A 24,261-nucleotide genomic window follows, 5' to 3' on the forward strand; every position below is an offset into this window, starting at 1 on the left:
TGCCATCAGATGTCTAAAAGAAATGTAATGCCATAAAACAAGCAAGTCAAAGAAAAGGGAGAGGGTGCATGATTTGTAATTCTCTCCCATGTTTCCAAGGAGAGAAGTGAGATTGAGCTAAACAAGTGGAATTTGCTTTAACTCTCACTCTGTACATTCACTCGCTCTCTGTGGAATAACAATTGGTATCTGGCCTCGCCTTGCCAAGTGCTTCTCAGCCCGCCTTTGAAAAGTGTAGACACGTACACGTGCAAAAGAGACCATATCCAGTTTAGATGCCATGGAGGCCCTTTGTTAGACCCCTGGGTTACATCATCATAATTAGATATTGGGCAATACGTCCCTAAGCGCAAGATGCTCAGATCATTTATGGGGGTGGCCAGCATTGTTGTACCCATGACAATATCTAAGGCAGACCATAAACTTGTAACTGAGAATTACGCTTTAGCTTGAACCTTAGACCTTTGAAATTAAAGGTTATGGCTGGTTAGTTCTTTGTAAACATGTGGCAGAAAGCAAGTTCCACTCTGCCGTTGTCATGGCAGCAGAATGGAATCACAGATATTCAGGTCCTGGTCTCCAACCTCTCTTTCTCCCTCACAAACCCTCGTGTCTTTATTTTATTGATATGGTCATTGCTCTTCTGATCTTCCTGTTCCTCAAAAGCTTCCACAGGATCTGTTCTTCAACTCTGTTCTTTCATCTCCTGCTACATCACTGGGTTGAAATCAAAAATCATCCCACTATCTCATTAACTCATTCTTTGTCAGGACCTTGAAACTGGGGCTCCCTCAGTCTTCCATTGCTCCAAGCTTGACTTCATCTAATCACCAACATTAAGATTTTTCATATCTTCTGTCCTACACTTTAACACTGTTGGCATCCTGCATCATAGGCCTCATCCCTCCACATCAGTTTCTGAAATTTAATAAGCAGTTAATTTGCTGCCCGTGTCCTAACTTCCACCAAGTCTCGTTCACCCATCACCCCTGTGCTCGCTGACCTACATTGGCTCCCGGTTAAGCAGCGCCTCAATTTCAAAATTCTCATCCTTGTTTTCAAATCCCTCCAGGGCCTCGCCCCTCCCTCTCTCTGTAATCTCCTCCAGCCCCACTGTTATGTCCATGTATCTTAATGTTGTGTCCTTCAATAATCAGACAACAGACTGCAGGGAACGATTCAACAGGTGTTTACTGAATGAGGGTTACTCTAGAACTAACTGTACAGATCACTACTCAGGGTTTATATACAGGTGTGGTCACTGCCGGTACTACAGTATACAGGAGCTGTAAAAAGTAGTTCTCTCCCTTAAGGTATATATACATTACATACATTACAATTCCTCCCCTTTTAGATGAACAGTACCATAATACTCATTTAACAATTAACATTTTTAATATACAATGTTATACGAAAATAGTCCATTCATATATTCAGTCTCTGGGGAGGCTTCCTGATTCTTTCTGGATAACACCTTTCCCGAGTGTCTCGCTCTTGGTGCGGAGGCGATTCTAGCACCCTGTCGTCAGTTGATTCCTCAGCTTCCAATGCTATTGTTTCTGAGGTAGATGCGACCTGTACGTCGGGTTCATCACCAGGTACGTATGGCCGAGACATGGGGTTGACTCGTTCCTGTGACTCTAGGATCTGGTCAGCATGGCGTCTCACAATGCTCTCCCCAACATCTACTGTGTACATTAGTGACCCCTGCCGTGTGCATATCGTTCCTGGTTGCCATTTCTCTGTTCGGTAGTCGCGGGCCAAGACTGGTTGCCCTACATTGAAGCTCCTTGTCGGCTTCTCATTGATGTGCTGGAATTGCTTACTCTCAACATCTCTTCGTACATTTGGTCTGAGCAAATCCAGACACGATCTCAACCTTCGGTTAAAGAACATCATGGCCTGGGCCTGGTTGGTGACTGCATGTGTCGCATTTCTGTAGGCTAACAGGAAATTGTCCACCTTATGCTGCAGTGGAATGTCGTCAGCACACATGGCCTTTACTGCTTTTTTAAAGGTTTGTACGAACCTCTCAGCCAATCCATTTGTGGCTGGATGATACGGGGCGGATGTGTAATGCCTTACCCCATTCCTTTTCATAAATCTTCGAAACTCTTTGGACACAAACTGCTCTTGCAAGCCGTTCCTGGCAAAAATGGACCGTAGGACTGCAATAGTTTTCTCCATGGTGGTGGAGGACATTTTGATCACCTCAGGCCATTTCGAGTGCGCATCCACGGCTATTAAAAACATTGAGACCATGAATGGACCAGCAAAATCAATATGCACCCGTTGCCATGGAGATGTGGTGGTGCATTTTGGACCTTCTGGCATCCTGAGCAGCTCTTTGTCAGGTCCTCGATTTGCTGATCGATCCCCGGCCACCACACATAAGCCCTAGCAAGGTTTTTCATTTTCACCTCTCCCAGATGACCTTCGTGAAGCTCATTGAGCATTCTCTCCTTTAACTTGGGCGGAATTACCACTCGGGATCCACACATCAAGGTCCCCTGACATACTGACAGCTGTTCTCTTCTGGATGAGAATGCTGGCAACAGTGAGTCGCCATGTGCTGGCCATCCCTTCACCGTCAAATCATATACCCGAGACAGTGTCGGGTCATTTCGGGTCTCCTTCTCTATACCAGCGTTAGTTACTGGCAAGCATTCAATTATAGTTGAATGAAATATTTTGACAGGATCCACTGCTGGTGCTTCCTCTGCAGTAGGCAGTGGCAGGCGTGATAGCTCATCAGCGTTTCCATGCTGTTTCGTGCCCTTATACTCGATTTCATATTGGTGCGCCCCTAGAAAAAGGGACCATCTTTGTAGCCGTTGCGCAGTCATCACCGGAACGCCCTTCTTTGGATTAAAGATGGAGACAAGTGGTTGGTGGTCAGTCAGCAAGGTGAACTTCTGCCCGTGCAGATAGCGATTGAACTTTTTCACTCCCCACACTAGGCTGAGGGCCTCCCTGTCAATCTGGGCGTAGTTACGCTCGGCTGAGCTTAGTGATCGTGACGCAAAGGCTATTGGCCTCTCTGAGCCGTCCGAGAATTTGTGCGACAGCACCGCTCCAATGCCGTAGGGTGACGCATCACATGCCAACCGAATTGGTAATGCCGGGTTGTAATGGACCAATACCTCTTTCGATGTGATTAGTGTTTTGCTCTTCTGGAAAGCTCGTCTACATTCGTCACTCCACTTCCATGGCACCCCAGTTTGCAGTAGGGTGTTCAGTGGGTGTAGTATTGTGGACAAATTTGGCAAGAACTTATGGTAGTAGTTTACCAGCCCGAGGAACGACCTCAGTTGTGACACATTTTCTGGTGCTGGAGCCTTGACTACTGCCTCAATCTTCTCTGGGGACTTATGTAACCCCTCTTTATCGATAACGTGGCCACAATACGAGATCTGTTTTCTAAAAAACTTGCATTTGGGGCGGTTAGCTCGGAGCCCATATTCCTGCAATCTAGTGAGCACCTGCTCCAGGTTGGCAAGGTGATCACTGTCATTTTCGCCCGTGACCAGGATGTCGTCCAAATAACACTGGGTCCCTGGGATCCCTTGCAGGACTTGTTCCATTGCCCTCTGCCAAATAGCTGGAGCTGATGCTACCCCGAATACCAGCCGGTTGTATTGGTAGAGACCTTTATGGGTGTTGATTGTGAGGTATTTTTTTGATGCTTCTTCTACCTCCATTTGCAGATACGCCTGGGCCAGATCAATCTTAGTGAAGCGTTTCCCTCCAGATAGCGAGGCGAAAATATCTTCAATCCGCAGAAGTGGATATTGTACGGTGTGAAGGACCGGGTTCACTGTTACCTTAAAGTCCCCACAAATGCGAACCTTCCTTGGTTCCCCAGGCGTGCTGCTCAACGACTTTTTCATCACCGGGACGATGGGTGTAGCCCACTCGCTCCAGTCTACCTTGGACAGTACACCTGAACGTTCCAGACTCTCCAGCTCTGCTTCGACGGCTGGGCGGATCGCATAAGGTACCGGTCTGGCCTTAAAACATTTTGGGCTTGCGTTTTCTTCAATTTTAATCATCGCTGTCATGCCTTTTAGTGTTCCAAGTCCTTGCTGGAACACCTCTTTCGCGTCAGTTAGGATCTTTGACAGTCGCCCAGGTGTGACGTCGTCATCCTTTTTGTCAGCCACAGTCAGTGCCTGTATGGAATGCCAATCTAGCTGTATCTTCCGGATCCATTCACTTCCTAGTAGTGGTGGTCCTCCATCTGGCAATACATATAGATCCATTTTTGGTGTTTCCTTGCCGTTATATATAACGTTCACCCTTATTTTTCCTTTGGGGTAGACTTTTTGCCCCGTGTATGTCTTCAAGACAATCTTTGTATCTCTCAAGGGTATATCTGAGAATAGCCGCTTGTAGTCCCTTCGGTTTATGACTGTTAGGGCTGATCCTGTGTCCAATTCCATTTTCACTTGGACTCCTGCTATCTTGAGCGTGACCCAGATAGTTTGGTGATCCTCCGTTTTGATCACATTATGTAGTTTCAGACAACCCAGCTCCTTGCTTCCGGAGTCTGTATCACTCTTCTGTTCATCTGAACTACTCTCCGTCACCTTATGTACCTTCTTGTACTTCTCCTGTGGAGATTTCTTGCTGCTGGTTTTCTTTCCCGACTTGCAGACTCTTGCTATGTGTCCTACTTTTCCACACTGTCTGCACACTTTGTCCTTGAACCAGCAATCATTATGGTCGTGTGTTGTTCTGCCGCAGCGATAGCACTTCACTGTTCCGTATGACATTTCATTTGTGCCATATTCTTGCGGTCTCCGTTGTATCTCTGCAGTGCCCCGTGCTGTTGCTTCGTGTGATACTGCAATGCTGAAAGCCTTGTCCAGCGTAAGATCCTTTTCTGATAGAAGCCGTTTCTGGGTTCCTTCACTTTGAAGCCCACACACAAACTTGTCCCTTAAAGAATCTGCTAGTCCCGTTCCAAACTGGCAGTGTTTCGATAGCTTGCGCAGTTCCGTTAAATACTCAGCATTACTTTCATCTTTATGCTGGTTCCTTTTGTGAAACTTAAATCTTTCTGCTATCAGCAGTGGTGTGGGGTTTAAGTGGTCCTGTAGGATTGACACTATGTTTTCAAAATCCTTTTCTACTGGCCTCTCTGGGGTTACTAGGTTTCGAAGTAAGACATACATTTTTGCACCCATTGAATTCAACAATACCAGCGCTTTCTTGTCATCTGGCACTTCATTCGCCTTGCAGTGTACTTCTATGCGTTCGACATATGTCGTCCAATCTTCGACTTCATTGTCGAACGCTGTGATACTGCCACTCTTCGGCATTTTTGGGTGTGGTTAGACTGGCTTAAAATGGCGTCTCCCGCGCTTTCCTTTCTTCCCCGCTGCGGCTTAAAATGGCATCTCCCGCGCTGCTGCCAACGCCGCTCTCGGTGGTCCTCGTGGCAAATGGCGATGCCGTGGGTTTCGTGCGCTGCTCCTGCGCTGCTGCCAATGCTGCTCTCTGCGGTCCTCATGGCAATGGCAGCGCCTCGCGTTTTCCTGCGCGCCTCTCTCCCCCGTTGACGCTGCTCAGCCCTTGAACACCGGCTGCGCTCTGCTCTCTCTCATCTCTCTCCCCCGCTGACGCCACTCGGTCCTGAACACCGGCTGCGCCCTGTGCGCTCTGCCCTCTCTCTCTCCCCCGTCGATGCTGCTCGGCCTTTTTCTGTGCCGCTCGGTCGGGCTCTAGCCCGTCGCTGTCCGGGAAGGGTCTGCGCAGTACCTGTTGCCAGCCCGTTTCGCTGGACCACATTGACTGGAAAGCCAAGCCTGGCTCTTGACAGCCTCCCCTGCGATGTTCAAATCTCCGCTGGATGACTGGGTGGTTGCCCGTGGTCGACGCCCGTGCTTCTGGACTCGACCTTCTTCCACTGTTCTCCAGGAGCGAATCCCTGGGAGGTGATGCAGAGTTGCAGGTAGGTTCGAATCTGCCTCGTCGCCAATGTTATGTCCGTGTATCTTAATGTTGTGTCCTACAATAATCAGACAACAGACTGCAGGGAACGATTCAACAGGTGTTTACTGAATGAGGGTTACTCTAGAACTAACTGTACAGATCACTACTCAGGGTTTATATACAGGTGTGGTCACTGCCGGTACTACAGTATACAGGAGCTGTAAAAAGTAGTTCTCTCCCTTAAGGTATATATACATTACATACATTACACCCACAACCCCCCAAGATCTCTGCGCTCCTCTAACTCTGGCCTCTCAAGCATCCCAGATTTTAATCGCTCCATCATTGGTGGCCGTGCCTTCTGTTCCCAAGGCCCAAAGCTCTGGAATTCCCTCCCTAAACCTCTCCGCCTCTCTATCTCTCTCTCTCCTCCTTTAAGACGCTCCTTAAAACTTACCTCTTTGACCAAGCGTTTGATCATCTGCCCTAATATTTCCTTATGGGGCGCGGTGTCAAATTTTGTTTTTGTAACGCTCCTGTGAAGTGCCTTGAGACATTTTACTACATTAAAGGCACTAGATAAATACAAGTTGTTAGAACATTGAAAAGTTTACAAGGCCGTTGATATATCTGGTCTGTGGTGCAGAAGCTGAGGGGTACGGTGCATCACCAATATGACCTTCACTGATCCAGCAGATTTGACCTCCAGCTGACACCTGTCACAAAAAAAATCTCCACAAACTGGTTTCAGCCTCAATATATGCACAATCTTTGCGTGTGAATCTGTGCAAGAATATATCAAGGCAAATGTAGAATTCAGTGTTTAGTGGACCTCTATGTTGAACAACCCTGGTCGAATACATGTCAAAATGGGCCAGAAATTCCAGAACGGGGCTTGCAGCGCGTGCAAGCCCCGTATTTGCACTTACCCCGCGCTCCTGCCGATCAGCTCCAGGGACGCCTGCACTTGCAGAAACTGAAAGAAGAATCCCGGGCAGCGTATGATGTCACGCCGCCCAGGAGTGCAGCCAACGCGGAGCCAGGAGCGTGCAGTGTAAGTGAGACACGCCCCTTGAGGTCTCAGTTTCACTGGACACGCCCCCAATGTTTCTGTCAAGCTGCTTTGCTTTTTTACATGCAAAGCAGCAGTTTAAATAGGTTTTTGGAAGTTTTTTGAAGATTTTGGTAACTTTTATAAACTTTTTTAAATGTTTACATTATTTTGAGTAATCTGAAGTAGTTTTAAAGAGAATTAAAGCAATTTAAAGACTTTTAAAAGCCCTAAAATAATTTTTTTAATTCCATTTATTTATTTAGCAATGTCGTCGTCATACGTGTCTTCACACTGTTCCCTTTGGGGAACTGTATGAAGTGGTGGAAGGATTTATGGCCGTGATTAACGCTCATTCCGTGACCGTAACCATCTTTGAACCAGCCATTAGGGCGGTTAGTCCTATGGCGGGAGGGTTTTACGGGCTCCCACAAGCTATACAAGGAGGGGGGGCCACCCACACCCACGGACGCAAATATCCCACTGGATGTCAACCCAGAATTTAGAGCCGGAGCTCCGACTCCACTTGCCGGGACTGTCTGGAGCGGGGTTCGAAAGCCTACCCTGATCTGGCCCAGCGGCGGGGATCCTACCGCTATGACAAAGGCCCAATCCGATTAGCAACGTGAAATGGCAGCATAGGGCTCCAGTCACGGGGAGGGAAAAGGCGCAGGAAACGTATGGGTGTCACCTTTTGTGCGGAGTGGGCCTTTTGCGTAGCAGTAAGCATCCCCGCCGCTGGGCCAGAAGGAGTAGGGTTTTGAACCCCACTCCAGACAGTCCCGACAAGTGGAGTCGGAGCTCCAACTTTAAATTCTGGGTGGACATCCAGCGGGATACTTGCGTCCGTGGGTGTTGGTGGCCCCCCCCCCTCAGATGGGTTGTGGGAGCCCGTAAAACCATCCCGCCATAGGACTAACCACCCTAATGGCTGGTTCAAAGATGGTTACGGTCACGGAATGAGCGTTAATCACGGCCATAAATCCTTCCACCACTTCATACAGTTCCCCAAAGGGAACAGTGTGAGGATACGTCCGATGATGACCTCTTGCGCAATGCACCTCCTTGGACCCTCAGTCGCAGATGCGAGGGGGCAAGTCGTGCAATTGTTAAATTTTTTATTTTATTGACATGTAAAATGTTGGCCCAATAATTCCCTTCCAAATGCGCTAGTACGGTCGGGGTACTTACGCATCTGGCCGGATGAAATGCCGGTTTTCAGCATGCACAGTGCATGTGGGGAAAACCGGCATTTCCTGTCCTCTGAACGAAGGGGTTCAGAGGCAGAACGCATGCGACTGCACAGGCAGCGCGTGCGCAGTATAATTCGCCGCTTTCATTAATGCTTTCAGTGAGGTCCAGTCATTACAACTTACACATGAAAAAAGCATGGGTACTGTTAAGTATGTGTATTGTATTGAACAATTAACACAAAGACTTAAACGTATAACTCAAACAGGTCTTTACTGGTTGGAGGTAGGGACTATACATAGGTCTTTACTTCATGCCCACAGGCGGGAACTGAGGGGAGATCAGTACCCACAGTACTATTTATACCCCTATGGCCAGGAGTGGTACTGCGTATCACTACGCCCAACAAGTAGTGCAGTCCTGTCCATAGGTTCAAAGTAGCACACATATTACATACACAACATTCCTCCCTTCCTAGCTTTACAGTCATCTCCCCATTTAACATAACGTAATAACATATATACATATATAACTTCAGGTTTACATAACAGAATAACATAGATACATAGATAACTTCATGTCAAAACAGATCACAGATTCAGTCTCTGCGGAAAACAGTTCACAGATTCAATCTCTGTGGTGGAGTCGGTTCACGTTGCTGGAGTGACTCATTCAATAGTCCTTCCATGGATTTAACAGTTTGAACTTCCGAACTGAATTGGCTCCGTTCGGAGGGACCACGTGTGTGATCTGGTAGAGGTAATAATGGTTCAGATGGGTCATCTTCTGTTTCGACTTTTCCTTTTCTGCTTCTTGGAGACTCTCTGGGCTCCACTGTCAGCTGCCAGCTGCATGCGCAGTTCCTCCTTCTCTCCCTCCTTTTTCCGTAGTAGAGCCACCTTCTCCCGATGTTCCGTAGACTTTCGGTGCTCCTCCATGATTTCTGTATGGTGGGAGTCGAAGTTACAAGTTGGGCAGGACAGGACATAGTAATATTCGGTGTCGTCCTGATCTAGGCCAGCGAGAGGGTCTTCTATTTCCTCCATACCCAGCTGGGCGTTAGCCAGCTTTTGTTCCAAGTCCAGACATCTTTCCTGAAGAGACTTCTTCATGCGTACCTCTTCATCCAGCTTTTTCTGGGCTTTCAGCAAGTCGTTTACTAATGACCTCATTTGAGATTTTACTACTTCAACTTCTTTTGGTGATTGATTGATCGGACTATTCAATCCCTCTACCGGAGCAGCTGTTTCAGCGGTCTGTTGTTCTACGTTGACGTGAGTCAGCGTACTTTTGGCATCCAAGGGCTGCTCTGTTGCAGTCACCTCAGTCTGTGTTGCCACCTCAGCTCTTCCAATAACCTTTGAGAGCTCCGAACCCCTTTCGTTTGAATATTGAAGTTCGTGTTCAAGTTTTTCCCATTTCAGAGTCCTGTCCTTCAGCATATGCAGGAGTTGGCTGACCGTTAACTCCTCTGACATCAGACGTTTTGTGTGCTCCTGCTCCATTTTCTCCATCAGCTGCTTCTGTTGTCTTTCCAGATTCTCCAACTCTATATCAAAGAACTCTTTCGTTGCATTCAACTCTTGCTCAAAACGGCGAAGCATTTGTTCTAATTGCTGTTGTAGTTTGAAATGGAGTTGAGTTCGAGCCCGGTGTCCCTCAGAAATGGGCACATCAGTAGACTTGCCAGACTCAGAATCCACAGTTAAACTATGTTGTTGTTGCTCAGTGGAATTCTGTGCTGAAACTTTGTCTTTTGCACCTGAGTTGGGCTTACCATCATCCGTTCCAGAGTCTGGGCCGACTATCTTCACCGAGTTCTCACTCGTTATTGTTTGTAGGAAATGCCAGTCCATATTCATTTTCCTAATCCACTCCCGTCCTAGTAGTGGAGGACCTCCTTCAGATATCACATATAAGTCCATTATTTGACTGTCTTCGCCCTTGTGGACCACTGCAACCTCTATTTTCCCGATGGGGTACACTCTTTGCCCCGTGTATGTTTTCAATATAATCCCCGTATCCTGTAGGGGAATATGTTGGAATAACTTTCCGTAATCTTTCTTATTTATGACCGTCAATGCCGATCCAGTGTCCAATTCCAGTTTTACTTGGACTCCTTCTATCTGAAGAGTGACCCAAATTGTCTGGAGGTCTGCACCCTTACCAGCGTTGAGTACTCTTAAGCTAGCCAGTTCATTACAGCTTAAGCTAGCCAGTTCATTACTGCTAGCGTCTGAATCGGACTCCTGTTCGGTCACCTTGTGTACCTTTGCGTATTTTCCTTGCGGTGACTTCTTGTTGCTGGTCTTCTTCCCTGACCTGCATACTCTAGCTATATGTCCAAGCCTACCACAAGTTCTACATTCTTGGTTTTTAAACCAACACTGGTTCTGATCATGCGTTGTCTTTCCACAACGATAACATTTGCCAGAACTCACACCCAATTTGTGTGCACTGAGCTCCGGTGACCGTAGCTGCATTACTGCCGTGCCTCTCGCTGCGGCTTCGTGTGCTGCTGCCATAGTGACCGCCTTCTCAAGCGTCAGCTCATTCTCCTCGAGCAGTCGCTTTTGTGTATCCTGTTTAAATAAACCACACACAAATTTGTCTCGAAGTGCCTCTGTCAGTCCCGTTCCAAACTGGCAATATTTCGCTAATTTACGCAATTCCAGCAAATAATCAGCATTGCTTTCATGCTGTAGCTGCCTTCTGTCGTAAAATTTAAATCGTTCCGCTAGCATCAGCGGCGTGGGGTTTAGATGATCTTTCAGGACAGTAACAATCTCATCGAACGTCTTATCCGCCGGTTCATCTGGTGATAACAGGTGTTTCAATTGCCCGTATGTCTTCGCACCCATTAAATTTAATAATGTTAGAGCTTTATCTTGGTCACGAATTTTATTGGCCTTACAATAATCTTTTACTCTTTCAACATATATGGCCCAATCTTCGAGGTCACTATCAAAGGTGCTAATATTCCCGTGTTTAGGCATTGTAGATTTGCAATTTCTCAGATTTTATTTTGTTTACTTGTTATCAAAGATGGCGGCTTCCCGCTCTTGCCGTCGTCCTCCGCCCACAAAATGGCGGTTTTCCCGCGCTTGGCGGTCTTCACCCGTCCCCCGACGCCGTCTCCCTTCAGCCCCCGAGTGCGGCCCTTATCTTCGCCGCGATCGCCCGAGTGCGGCCCTTATCAGCGGATGCGATCGCTGGATCGCGAAGCGGCTCTCGGCTCTTATCAGGAGATGCGATCGCTCTGTTGAAACGCCTCCCGCTCGAAGCGGCTCTCGCGCCCTATTACTCCAGCTCCCCCAGCCCCATTCGTGTGGCCAACGCGGTCGACTGCCTGTCGCGTCGCTGCCCGGCTCAGACAACGGCTTACCCACCACCAAGCTGGAGAAGAAGCTGACGGTCGCCGATGGAGGCTCCGAGGTCAGGATGTCTTCCAGTGGGGTGGAGAGGGTGGAAACCTCTCTGCAACGTCCTGGCTGTGGACGAAGCTGCCGTGGAGTGACTGCCGCAGGGTCCGAATCAGACTCGTCGCCAGTGTTAAGTATGTGTATTGTATTGAACAATTAACACAAAGACTTAAACGTATAACTCAAACAGGTCTTTACTGGTTGGAGGTAGGGACTATACATAGGTCTTTACTTCATGCCCACAGGCGGGAACTGAGGGGAGATCAGTACCCACAGTACTATTTATACCCCTATGGCCAGGAGTGGTACTGCGTATCACTACGCCCAACAAGTAGTGCAGTCCTGTCCATAGGTTCAAAGTAGCACACATATTACATACACAACAGGTACAGTTGCTACAGAGGCTGCGGAGGAAGATATTTCTTATCGTGGAGCTTCTGAAAGTATGTATGTCTGTATATATTCCTTTGCGTCTTATGTATATATTCCTTTACGTATGTGTATGAATGTATTATTTAATTATGACTTTCAGGGAAAGTAACTTATTGGAAAATCATAATTAAAAACATACATGCATACACATTAGTAAAGGAATATAAAACATACATACATATACGTAAAGGAATATATGTGGACATACATACATAACTCATTCTCACATTCCATTCACACAGCCACAATTGCTCCTTCTACCTACCGTTCTGAAAACCCTTTTAAAAAAAAAAATTTAAACTTTTAAACTTACTTAAAATTTCTTAAAATAACTTCCCTCCCTTTCCCAAACAAAAATATTGCATTTCAAAAGCTCCACGATAAAATATATCTTCCTCCGCAGCCAATGAACAACTTTACACTTGCTTTTTTCAAGTGTAACTTCTAAGGACTTAACCTCACGGATTTCATGAATGAAATCCACGAAGTTCACTGCGCAAGCGCTGCCTGTGCAGTCGCACGCGCTCGAGGTCTGGAAATGCCGGCGTTCCCCGCATGCGCTGTTCATGCTGAACGCCGGCATTTCCAACGGCCAGAAGCGTGAGTAAGCCGACCGTACTCACGCTTCTGGCCGTGAATTTCTGGCCCAATATTTTTCAATGCAGCAGAAATAAGCCTTATTCAACAGAAACCAGGTTGATACTTTCAGGCCTTTCTATCCTGTTGAGGGACGTGAGCCTTTGCATCAGATAAGATGAGAACAAAATTGTAGCAACTAAACATAGCAAATAGCAGAGCTGTCAGGCTGGTGATAAAACATTTCCAAGGGCAATAGCAGATGGTGCTAGTTATCTCGAGGGAAACTTCACAGAAAAGTAAAACTAACTCTGACTAATTTCGCTGACTAATGCAACGTTTGAACTTTTTGGCAAACAAACAAGGCGGACCAAAATGGCCGTCATCTGGGCAGTATTGTTTTATATTTGTTTATGGGATGTGGGCGTCACTGGCAAGGCCAGCATTTATTGCCCATCCCTAGTTGCCCTTGAGAAGGTGGTGGTGAGCCGCCTTCTTGAACTGCTGCAGTCCGTGTGGTGAAGGTCCTCCCACAGTGCTGTTAGGGAGGGAGTTCCAGGATTTTGACCCAGCGACGATGAAGGATCGGCTGATATATTTCCAAGACAGGATGATGTGTAACTTGAAGGGGAACTTGGAGGTGGTGGTGTTCCCATGCGCCTGCTGCCCTTGTCCTTCTAGGTGGAAGAGGTCGCAGGTTTGGGAGGTGCTGCCGAAGGAGCCTTGGCAAGTTGCTGCAGTGCATCTTGTAGATGGTACACACTGCAGCCATGGTAAGCTGGTGGTGGAGGGAGTGAATGTTTCAGGTAGTGGACAAGTATCCCTGTCACAAGAACATTGTTGTCCTTGGATATTAGATGAGCTTTTAAATGAGCATCATCTTCATGAAAAATCTTTCTTAGATGCCCACCAACACATGCCATAATGATGTAGATAGCATTTGAACATATACAAACTCTTAACATGCAACAAGGCTACTTCCTTTCTGACGAAGGGTCCCAGACCTGAGACGTTGACTCTGTTTCTCTCTCCACGGATGCTGCCCGACCTGCTGAGTGTTTCCAGCAATTTTCTGTTGTTATTTCAGATTTCCAGCATCCGCATTATTTTGCCATTGTACTTCCTTTCTGAGTCTGATAAAGAGAACAACATTTTGGAGCATGGACGAAGTTTTTTTTTACAGCAAGATTGGCCGTTCGCTTGGTGTGCCAGGACCTGCTGTTTGTAAGCGTGCTCTTTCCCCCCCTTATATAGGTGTAATAGCTGCAAAGTTTTGTAAATGGCAGGAAACTAGGAACTGTGGAGGAGCAAAGAGATTTGGGTGTCCAAGAACACAAACCACTAAAAACTAGAGCACAGGCGCAAAAAGTAATCGACAAACGATAAAGGTCATCACCAGTAATTTCCGCCTCCGTTGAAGTCCATGGAAATAAAAATCGGCAGCACGGTGGCATAGTGGTTAGCACTGTTGCCTCACAGCGCCAGGGACCCGGGTTCGAATCCGGCCTCGGGTGACTGTCTGTGTGGAGTTTGCACATTCTCCCCGTGTTTGCGTGGGTTTTCTCCGGGTGCTCCGGTTTCCTCCCACAGTCCAAAGATGTGCGGGTTAGGTTGATTGGCTGTGATAAATTGACCCTTAGTGTTAGGGGGATTAAATACATGGGGTTACGGGGATAGGGTGGGATATGTGTTGGTGTAGGGGTTACGGGGATTGGGTGGGATATGTGTCCGTGCAGGCTCGATGGGCCGAAATGGCCTCTATCTGCACTGTGGGGTTTCTGTGATTCTGTGAATGTAAAGCGGCTGACTGGCCATCACCCATTTTACATGAGATCAATATCTCCCCCGCAGCCTTTAGACACCACTGCAAACTGGATTGATGCAACTGGGAAAACGCACATATTTCCAAAGCACGAGACACAAGATCAAAGTACTTGTCTCCTGCTGGGCAAGAGCTCGCGTTATTAATCGATTTTATTACTTGGGTTGAAGGGTGTGAAGAGCAGCTTCTTTGCTGTCTGTTGGCATTGTTTGCTCACGGCATGACTTGCATATCGAATCACTTGGTTCCAAGAATAACCCCAGAGTGTTATATTTCAAAGATGTGAGGGGAAATGCTGGTGTATTTATAGACAATGTGCAGCACGACAGGAAACTATCTGGGTGAGGCACGCAGTTTAGTAGATTATTACCACAGACCACCAAGGTGATGGACTTCTTAAAGAGTCAGTCGAGAGACTTTCATGCATTCACAGAATCATACAGCACAGGAGGTCTCTCGGCCCATCGCGCCCAATGTTTCATTTAAGCTGTGCGGCCATACAGCTGCGCAGCTGTCTGGAGGACCCCCGTGCCGGCTTTCCAATGAAAAAACGTGCACATGCGGAGATTTTAATTTGCTGCACCCAAAAAGAGATGACAGGGAACGTTGATCATGCCTGTGCCAGCTATTTGAAAGCGATCCACTGCTCTGTTCCCATAGCTCTGCAATCTTCTCCCCTTCAAATATTTACCTACGCAGGCTAGAGTGGAACCTTTGTCCCAAAGGTTAAAGGTTAGTAACTTGACCCACTTCACCACCCAGTTCCATTTTCAATTTTCAACTACTCAGCACTTGCTGATATTATTTGTTCCTTCATATTCTCATTTACAATTGCTATTAATTGCAGTGTCCCAAATGCCATTGTTGATACTTCTACTGATGTGGCTGCGAGAGACAGTCACCTCATCCCCAAATCACCAAGTACTCTGGACCGGCAATGGTACGTCCTGACCCCTAGAGCTAATTATCCATTGCCTGTGAGCGTGCTCTATATGGCTGCGTGATAGAACAATTATGTAAGCGTGCAAAATTGCCACCAAATAAAGCACTAAACATAGAAGATAGGAGCAGGAGTAGGCCATTCGGCCCCTCGAGCCCGCTCCGCCATTTAATGAGATCATGGCTGATCATCCAAATTCAGTACCCTGTCCCTGCTTTCTCCCCATGTCCCTTGATCCCTTTAGCCTCAAGAAATATATCCAACTCCTTCTTGAATATATTTAATGAATTGGCCTCAACTGCCCTGTGTGGCAGAGAATTTCACAGGTTCACCATTCTCTGGGTGAAGAAATTCCTCCTCATCTCAGTCCTAAATGGCTTACCCCTTATCTTTAGACTGTGACCCCTGGTTCTGGACTCCCCAGACATCAGGAACATCCTTCCTGCATCTAGTCTGTCTAGCCCTGTTAGAATTTTATAAGTTTCAATGAGATCCTCTCTCATTCTTCTAAACTCTAGCGAATATAAGCCTAATCAACCCAATCTCTCCTCATACGTCATTCCTGCCATCCCAGGTATCAGTCTGGTGAATCTTCGCTGCACTCCCTCCATGGCAAGAACATCCTTCCTCAGATAAGGCGACCAAATCGGCACACAATACTCAAGGTGTGGTCTCACCAAGGCCCTGTACAACTGCAGCAAGACATCCTTGCTCCTGTACTTGAATCCTCTCACTATGAAGGCCAACATACCATTTGCCTTCTTAACTGCCTGCTGCACCTGCATGCTTACCTTCAGCGACTGGTGCACAAGGACACCCAGGTCTCGTTGCACTTCCCCTTCTCCCAATCTATTGCCGTTCAGATAATAATCTGTCTTCCTGTTTTTGCCACCGAATTTGATAACCTCGCATTTATCCACAATATACTGCATATGCCATGCATCTGCCCAATCACCCAACCTGTCCAAATCATACTGGATCTGTCCAAATCATAAACATTCGACCCAAGTGAGGGAAGCCGACCAGTAAAACTGAAATGGTGCAGAAACATCTTCTCACTGGAAACCGCTTTTTAATGGGTTGATTAATTATATTTTTGGCTGGAGTGATGAACAGTCGACATTAATAAAGGACCAATTGTGACAGGCCTACAGGGTATTGGTGAGACCACACCTTGAGTACTGCGGACAGTTTTGGTCTCCTTATTTAAAGAAGGATATACTTGCATTGGAGGCAGTTCAGAGACGATTCACTCAGTTAGTTCCAGAGATGAGGGGGTTGACTTATGAGGAAAGGTTGAGCAGGTTGAGCCTATACTCATTGGAATTTAGAAGAATGAGAGGTGATCTTATCGAAACATATAAGATACTGAGGGGCCTCGACAAGGTAGATGCAGAGAGGATGTTTCCCCTCGTGGGGAAATCTAGAACTCGGGGGCACAGTTTCAGAATAAAGAGTCGCCCTTTTAGAACTGAGATGAGAAGGAATTTCTTCTCTCAGAGGGTCGTAAATCTGTGGAATTCTCTGCCCAGAGAGCCGTGGAGGCTGGGTCATTAAATACATTTAAGGTGGAGATAGACAGATTTTTGCAAGATAAGGGAGTGAAGGGTTATGGGGAGCGGGCGGGGAAGTGGCTTTGAGCCCAAGATCAGCCATGATCTTATTGAATGACGGAGCAGGCTCGAGGGGCCAAGTGGCCTATTCCTGCTCCTATTTCTTATGTTCTTACCACTGGCCACTTATAGTAAATAAATCGTGTATCGGGTCAACAACAAATATCTGAAGTTAACCATTTGGGTTCTTGTTCTGTCTGAATGTCTATTCTTTTTTTAGATCACTAATTATGCTCAGAATCTTCCATGTGTGTTTTATGATACCACATCGTTTCAGATAGGATGTGTATTATTGCAGTGCTGTGCTTATATCGAAAGATTACTCTGATACACTTGCTGTTAGGTATATGTTACAGTGCTGTGGTTTATATATGTAAGAAGTCACACAACAACAGGTTATAGTCCAACAGCTTTATTTGAAATCACAAGCTTTCGGAGTGCTGCTCCTTTGTCAGGTGACGAAGGAGCAGCGCTCCGAAAGCTTGTGATTTCAAATAAAGCTGTTGGACTATAACCTGGTGTTGTGTGACTCCTTACACTTGTCCACCCCAGTCCAACACCGGCATCTCCACATCGTGGTTTATATAGCCAGATTACTCTGGTACGCTTAATATCATATAAGTGTTATGGTTCCCTCTTCCCAGTTACTGTCCCCCTCCCTTTCAAAACCGCCATCATCACCCCCTCCTCTGAAAACCTTCCCTCGACCCCTTGCAAACTACTATCTCATCCCCAACCTACCTTGCCACTCCAAAGTCCTTGAATGTGCTGCCGCCTCCCAAATCCATGCCCATCTTTCCCGCAACTCCATGTTTGAATCCCTCCAGTCAGCTTTCCTCCCCTGCCACAAACCCTGACACGGCCCCAATCAAAGACACAAATGGCATCCTCTGTGACTGTGACCGAGGCAAACTATCCCTCCTCGTCCTGTCTGTAGCCTTTGACACGATCGACCACACCATCCTCCCCCAACATCCAGCTGAGTGAGAGTCCTCACTCTTGCCTATCTAATCGTAGCCAAAGCATCTCCAGCAATGGCTTCTCTTCCTGCCCCCACACCGTTACCGCTGGAGTCCCTCAAGCATCTATCCTTGGCCCCATGCTGAAAATTACTGAGGTAGGCTTAATATTAGCTGTATGGCACAGTGCTGTGGTTTACATAGACAGATTATTGTAGTAGACCTATTATTAGATATAGGTCACGGTGCTGTAATTTATATGGGTGAACTACAGTGGTACAAATATAACGGATTATTTTTTTCTTCGTTCCTGGGATGTGGGCTTCGCTGGTAAGGCCAGCATTTATTGCCCATTCCTAATTGCCCTTGAGAAGGTGGTGGTGAACTGCCTTCTTTAGCCGCTGAAGTCCGTGTGGTGAAGGTATTTTTTGTTTCATGTAGCGGTTTTTTACAACTGAGTGGCTTGCTAGACCATGTCAGAGGGCAGTTCAGGGTCAACCACATTGCTGTGAGTCTGGAGTCACATATCGGCCAGACCGGGTAAGGGCGGCAGATTTCCTTCCCTAATGGGACATTAGTGAACCAGATGGGCTTTTAGGACAATCCGGTAGTTTCATGGTCACCATTACTGATACTAGCTTTCTATTTTAAATTCCAGATTTATTTAATTAACTGGATTTAAATTCCCCAGCTGCTGTGGTGGGATTGTGAATTCATGTCTCCGGCGCATTAATCCAGGCCTCTGGATTACTAGTCCAGTAACATAAACCACTGTGCTACCGTTCCCTGTAAAACTGGCCCTTGCTGTGTCTGACGTGGGCACGTTCCCTCCTTTGGGCGACAGCGCCTTGTCTGATTTTTGAAAACTGAAAATTTCTCATTGCAGCTTTTTTCAGGATATAGCCAAGAACACGCAGTGAAGGTGAAGTAACTTTTCAGGCGTCATGAATCAGTTCACCAGTGGGGTTGCACTCAATCACCGATGACTCACCTCTCCTGGAAATACATGCAGTGTGAAAATAACAGAGACTGAAATAAACTGCAGATCTCCAGGCTCAATGGCATTAACTGAACTTCAAGTACTGTAACCGGAGAACAGATACATCAAAAGGGGGAAGAGTGTGAGTTGACCCTGCACTTGAGAAAAATCATAAAAGTAAAGTGCAGGATGAGAATTATAACAGGCTCAGAAAATAGATTGCACAGTACATCCAATTTATAATTGAATTATTCCAAATTTACTGGTTTTTCATGGGATTTTTTTTCATGTGTCAACTGTGGCTCAGTGGATAGCACTCTCGCCTCTGAGTCTTGAAGGTTGTGGGTTCAAGTCCCACTCCAGAGACTTGAACACAAAAAGTCCAGGCTGACACTCCAGGGCAACAATAACAAATTGTATTTATACAGCACCTTTAATGTAGTAAAATGGCCAAAGGTGCTTCACAGGAGTATTATAAGACAAAACATTTGACACTGAGCCACATAAGGAGAAATTAGGGCAGGTGACCAAAAGCTTGGTCAAAGAGGTAGGTTTTAAGCAACATCTTAAAGGAGGAAAGAGAGGTGGAGAGGTTTAGGCAGGGAACTCCAGAGCTTAGGGCCTAGGCAACAGAAGGCACGGCCACCAAAGGTTGAGCGATTATAATCAGGGATGCTCAAGAGGGCAGAATTAGAGGAGTGCAGATATCTCGGGGGGTTGTGGGGCTGAAGGAGATTACAGAGATAGGGAGGGGCGAGGCCATGGAGATATTTGAAAACAAGGATGAGAATTTTGAAATCGAGGTGTTGCTTAACCGGGAGCCAAGTTCACTCAGTGCTGTACTGAGGGAGTGTTGCATGGTTGAAGATGCCATCTTTCAGATGAGACGTTAAATTGAGGCCCCTTCTACTCTCTCAGGTGGACATAAAAGATTCCATGGCACTGTTTTGAAGTAGAGCAGGGGAGCTATCCCCGGTGTTCTGGCCAATATTTATCCCTCACTCAACATCAGAAAAAAGCAGATTATCTGGTCATTATCACATTGCTGTTTGTGGGAGCTTGCTGTGCACAAATTGGCTGCTGCGTTTCCTACATTGCAACAGTGACTACACTTGAAGGTGGCAGGGCATATTGAGAGAGTGGTTAGCAAAGCATATGGGATCTGGGGCTTCATAAATAGAGGTATTGAGTACAAAAGTAGAGAAGTTATGCTGAACCTTTATAAAGTACTGGTTAGGCCACAACTGGAGTATTGCGTCCAGTTCTGGTCACCACACTTTAGGAAGGATGTGAAGGCCCTTGAGAGGGTGCAGCGGAGATTTACCAGAATGGTTCCGGGGATGGGGGATCTTAGCTACAAGGACAGGTTGGAGAAGCTGGATTTGTTTTCATTGGAGCAAAGGAGATTGAGGGGTGATTTGATAGAGGTGTACAAGATTATGACAGGTTTGGACAGGCTAGACGGGGAAAGGCTGCTCCCACTAGTTGATGGTACAAGGACTAGGGGACACAGATTTAAGGGGGGATGTGAGGAAAAACTTTTTTACGCAGCGAGTGGTGAGGACCTGGAACTCGCTGCCGACGGAAGTGGTGGAAGTGGAGACACTTGGGTAAAAATTGGGTAGCGCCCCCTTTACCATCGCTGGGGCGCTAATTTTAGCGTCCTGATAAAGTTAGCCGATTTTCCCAAGTAGCACCCCGAGAGGGAGGAGGGGCACTACTGGAAGTGCCCCGCGTCCCTCTTGGGGCGCTGCGAGCCAATATCGTGGCACACCGTGCCGTGGTACTGCAGGCCTTCCTCCCCTTATTAGAGGGGAGGGGCCTGGCACAGCACATCCCTGGGTCAAGCTGGGCCACCAGGCATCAGGAGTGCCGGCAAAAGAGCCCGGCACTCCTCGGGGGGGCTTCACGGGGGCCAGGGACGGCAACGGGGACAGGTGCTGGCAGGCGGCCAGCAACAAAAATGGCCGCCCGCCACCTCCCCTTTAATTAGCGCCGCCCCGGCCGCAGGCAGGCCCCCCCTGACCCCGGTGGACATAGTGTCCGGCTGTAAGTCAGGGGGTGGGGGGGGTACGCCACCCAATATTACAGCCGGGGCGCGAGTGGGGCGCTACGCACGATGGTGACATCATCGTTGGCGGCGCTAATGGTTAGCGCTGCCGCTAACCTCCCGCTGAATTTCACGGGAGGCGCTAGCAGCGCCGCGCCCAGGCGCTAGTTGATTTGCGCCCCGTTAGCGCCCTCTCAATCAACCGAATTTAGCCCCCTCAATGTTTTCAAGGGGAGACTGGACAGGCACTTGAGGGAAATAAACTTGCAGGGCTACGGGAATAGAGCGGGGGAATGGGACTGACTGGATTGCTCTGCAGAGAGCCGACACGGACTTGATAGGCCGAATGGCCTCCTCCTGTGCCATTATGACTCTATGACTATGACTCTATGGGCTGGATTTTCATTCAGAAGTCGGGAAGGAGGCGGGACTACAACTTTCAGGGTTGTAGTCCCGCCTCCATCGAGATACGGCCAATCAACATGATTTTAACTTGATTGACCTTGTTGAGCCCGCTGGGCGGGCTCAGCAGGCCAATTAAGGGCCACCCGGCAACAGGTGACATCACAGACTGAAATTTCATCTGTCAAGAGGTTTTGACAGATGAAATATCAGTGTTTCACAGCTGTTTGAAGCTGTCAAACACTGACAGTCTGACTTCTAACCTGAGTCCTTCTATGGTGTGGAGATGCCGGTGTTGGACTGGGGTGGACAAATGTAAGAAATCACACAACACCAGGTTATAATCCAATAGCTTTATTTGAAATCACAAGCTTTCGGAGCGCTGCTCCTTCATCAGGTGAAGTGGAGAGATGCATAAAAACACAGCTTATATAGTCAGAGAATAATGACATGAGGGACTCCCCGAACCTAAAGGAAGGAAGGCTGAAAAGGTAAGAAAAGGTCATTTACACTTCTTTAAACACTTTACACACACCAAACACACTTACCTTTGCACTCATGCACCCATCACTCACCTGAACACCGACACCTCAACCCCTCCAAGCCCATCAGCCTGACGGCCCGCCTCCTCTAACTTGGCGTGGTTTGGAGCCGTCGGGAATCCCACAGTTCAAGCTTAAAAATAGGGATTAGGCTAAAAACTGCCTGTAAACTACCTGTTAACAGGCAGTTAATTGGCACTAATCCCCTTCCCGCCTCGGGGAGGCGGGTCCCAGTGCGGGGCGGGTACCCGCCTCCTTTGAAACTGGCATGGAGGCGGGTTGGGGGCGGGATGGTGTCGGGACCCCTGATTTCGGTAATTTAACCCCCCACACGCCTCCAATCCCGCCTCCACGGCCCAATGAAAATCGAGCCCTATGACCTCAAAAGTACTTCATTGGCTGTAAAACGCTTTGGGACGTCCCGACGGTGTGAAGGGCGCTATATAAATGCATGTCTTTCTTTTTTTTATGACATTACTTTCTTTTATGCACTACTAACTGCAGTTTGACTGTGTAAAAAAACATTCGAATTTTGACATTTTAATCTCCTTTTACAGTTTTTCCAATTGTAGCAGTAGATTTGTGCCCAGCCCCCAAGCTGAGAGGCCAGCAGAGCAGGACATGTAGAGGTGTGACTGGGCCGTACCAATGACCCAGCCCACCAAACCCGGGTGCTCTAAGGCCTGGGCAAGGTCCGCACAGATCAAGTGCTTTGCGATGAGCCAGTGCCTGGGCAAAGGGACCCACACAAATGTGAGGGGTGCAGACCTGTTTGCCACTCATTAAGTGCTTCTCCTCTGGACCTGAGCCAGGGATAATGACGTTGCGGCTTAATTGCTGAAAAACCGAGTTACTTCCCAGCACTCGGTTCAGCAGCTGAACTCCATGTTCCTCCCTAAGGAAGGATATACTTGTCTTAGAGGGGCTGCAACGAAGGTTCACTAGATTGATTCCTAGAATGAGAGAGTTGTCCTATGAGGAGAGATTGAGTAGAATGGACCTAGATTCTCCGGAGTTTAGAAGGACGAGAGATGATCTCATTGAAGCATATAAGATTCTTAGAGGGCTTTGTTATGTTCATTAATAAATAGACATTCTTATTATGAACACAGCTAGCTTTTGCTAGTTACTTTATTGAGCACATGTGGACTAGGTACAGTATCTGTAGAGGCTTCCATCTTGACTGCTGCCTTGTGGGTAGCCTAGTGCCTCATGGGCAATGTAGTCTTAATATATATACAGCTGGGTAGTGTAGTCTTATACATACAGCTATATACAGCTCTACACAGCTCTACGGCTCCACCTAGTGTCCACTATAGAATGACATGTTATTGATCACTACAGGCTTGACAAGGTAGATGCTGAGAGAAATAACAGCAGAAAACGCTGGAAAAACTCAGCAGGCCAGGGCAGCATCCGTGGAGAGAGAAACAGAGTCGACGTTTCAGGTCGATGACCTTTCGTCAGAACCTTTTCGTCATCGACCTGAAACGTGGACTCTGTTTCTCTCTCCACGGATGTTGCCTGGCCTGCTGAGTTTTTCCAGTGTTTTCTGTTGTTATTTCGGATTTCCAGCATCCGCAGTATTTTGCTATCGTATCGATGCTGAGAGGCTGTTTCCCCTGGCTAGAAGTGGAGGGCATAGGCTCAGGATAAGGAGTCGGCCATTTAGGACTGAGATGAGGAGACATTTCTTCACGCGGAGGGTTGTGAATCTTTGGAATTCTCTACCCCAGAGGGCTGTGGAGGCTCAGTCGTTGAGTATATTCAAGACAGAGATCGATAGAGTTTTGGATACTAAGGGATTTGGGGATTGGGCGAGAAAGTGGAGTTGTAGAAGATCAGCCGTGATCTTACTGAATGGCAGAGCAGGCTTGAGGGGGCCGCTTGGCCTACTCCTGCTCCTAATTCTACGTTCTTATATTGTATGAACAGCTTCCAGGGTACATCCCTTACGAATCTCGAAGGCAATCCTTTGGGCAATTTTGCGGGGCACCCTTCCTAAAATCCTTTGGATATTTGTAGAATGATGCCACCTACTGTTTTATATTTGCCTGGCCTGTTAGAGATTAAGATTAAGAAATCCATTTTACGCTAAATAATCACTATATTAACTGCTGTAGTTAAATCTTTGTATTAATAAAAATTGCAAATATAGATGACAGGGAATATCTGTAAAGCTGTAACTGTCTTATAAAATATATAAAATAGCCTTAGGTAGTTCTAATCTTCACATGGATACATCTGCATGTTTTATTTTTTTCTGTACAAGAGATAAGGGGGGAAAAATTCGGTTGCTTAGCGCCTCCCGTTAGCACCTCCAGGGCGCTAGGAAGTTAACGCTG

The sequence above is a fragment of the Somniosus microcephalus genome, chromosome 11 (assembly GCF_052327205.1).
Source record: "Somniosus microcephalus isolate GS21.2 chromosome 11, FLI_Smic_1.0, whole genome shotgun sequence".
In the NCBI taxonomy this organism is placed as follows: Eukaryota; Metazoa; Chordata; class Chondrichthyes; order Squaliformes; family Somniosidae; genus Somniosus; species Somniosus microcephalus.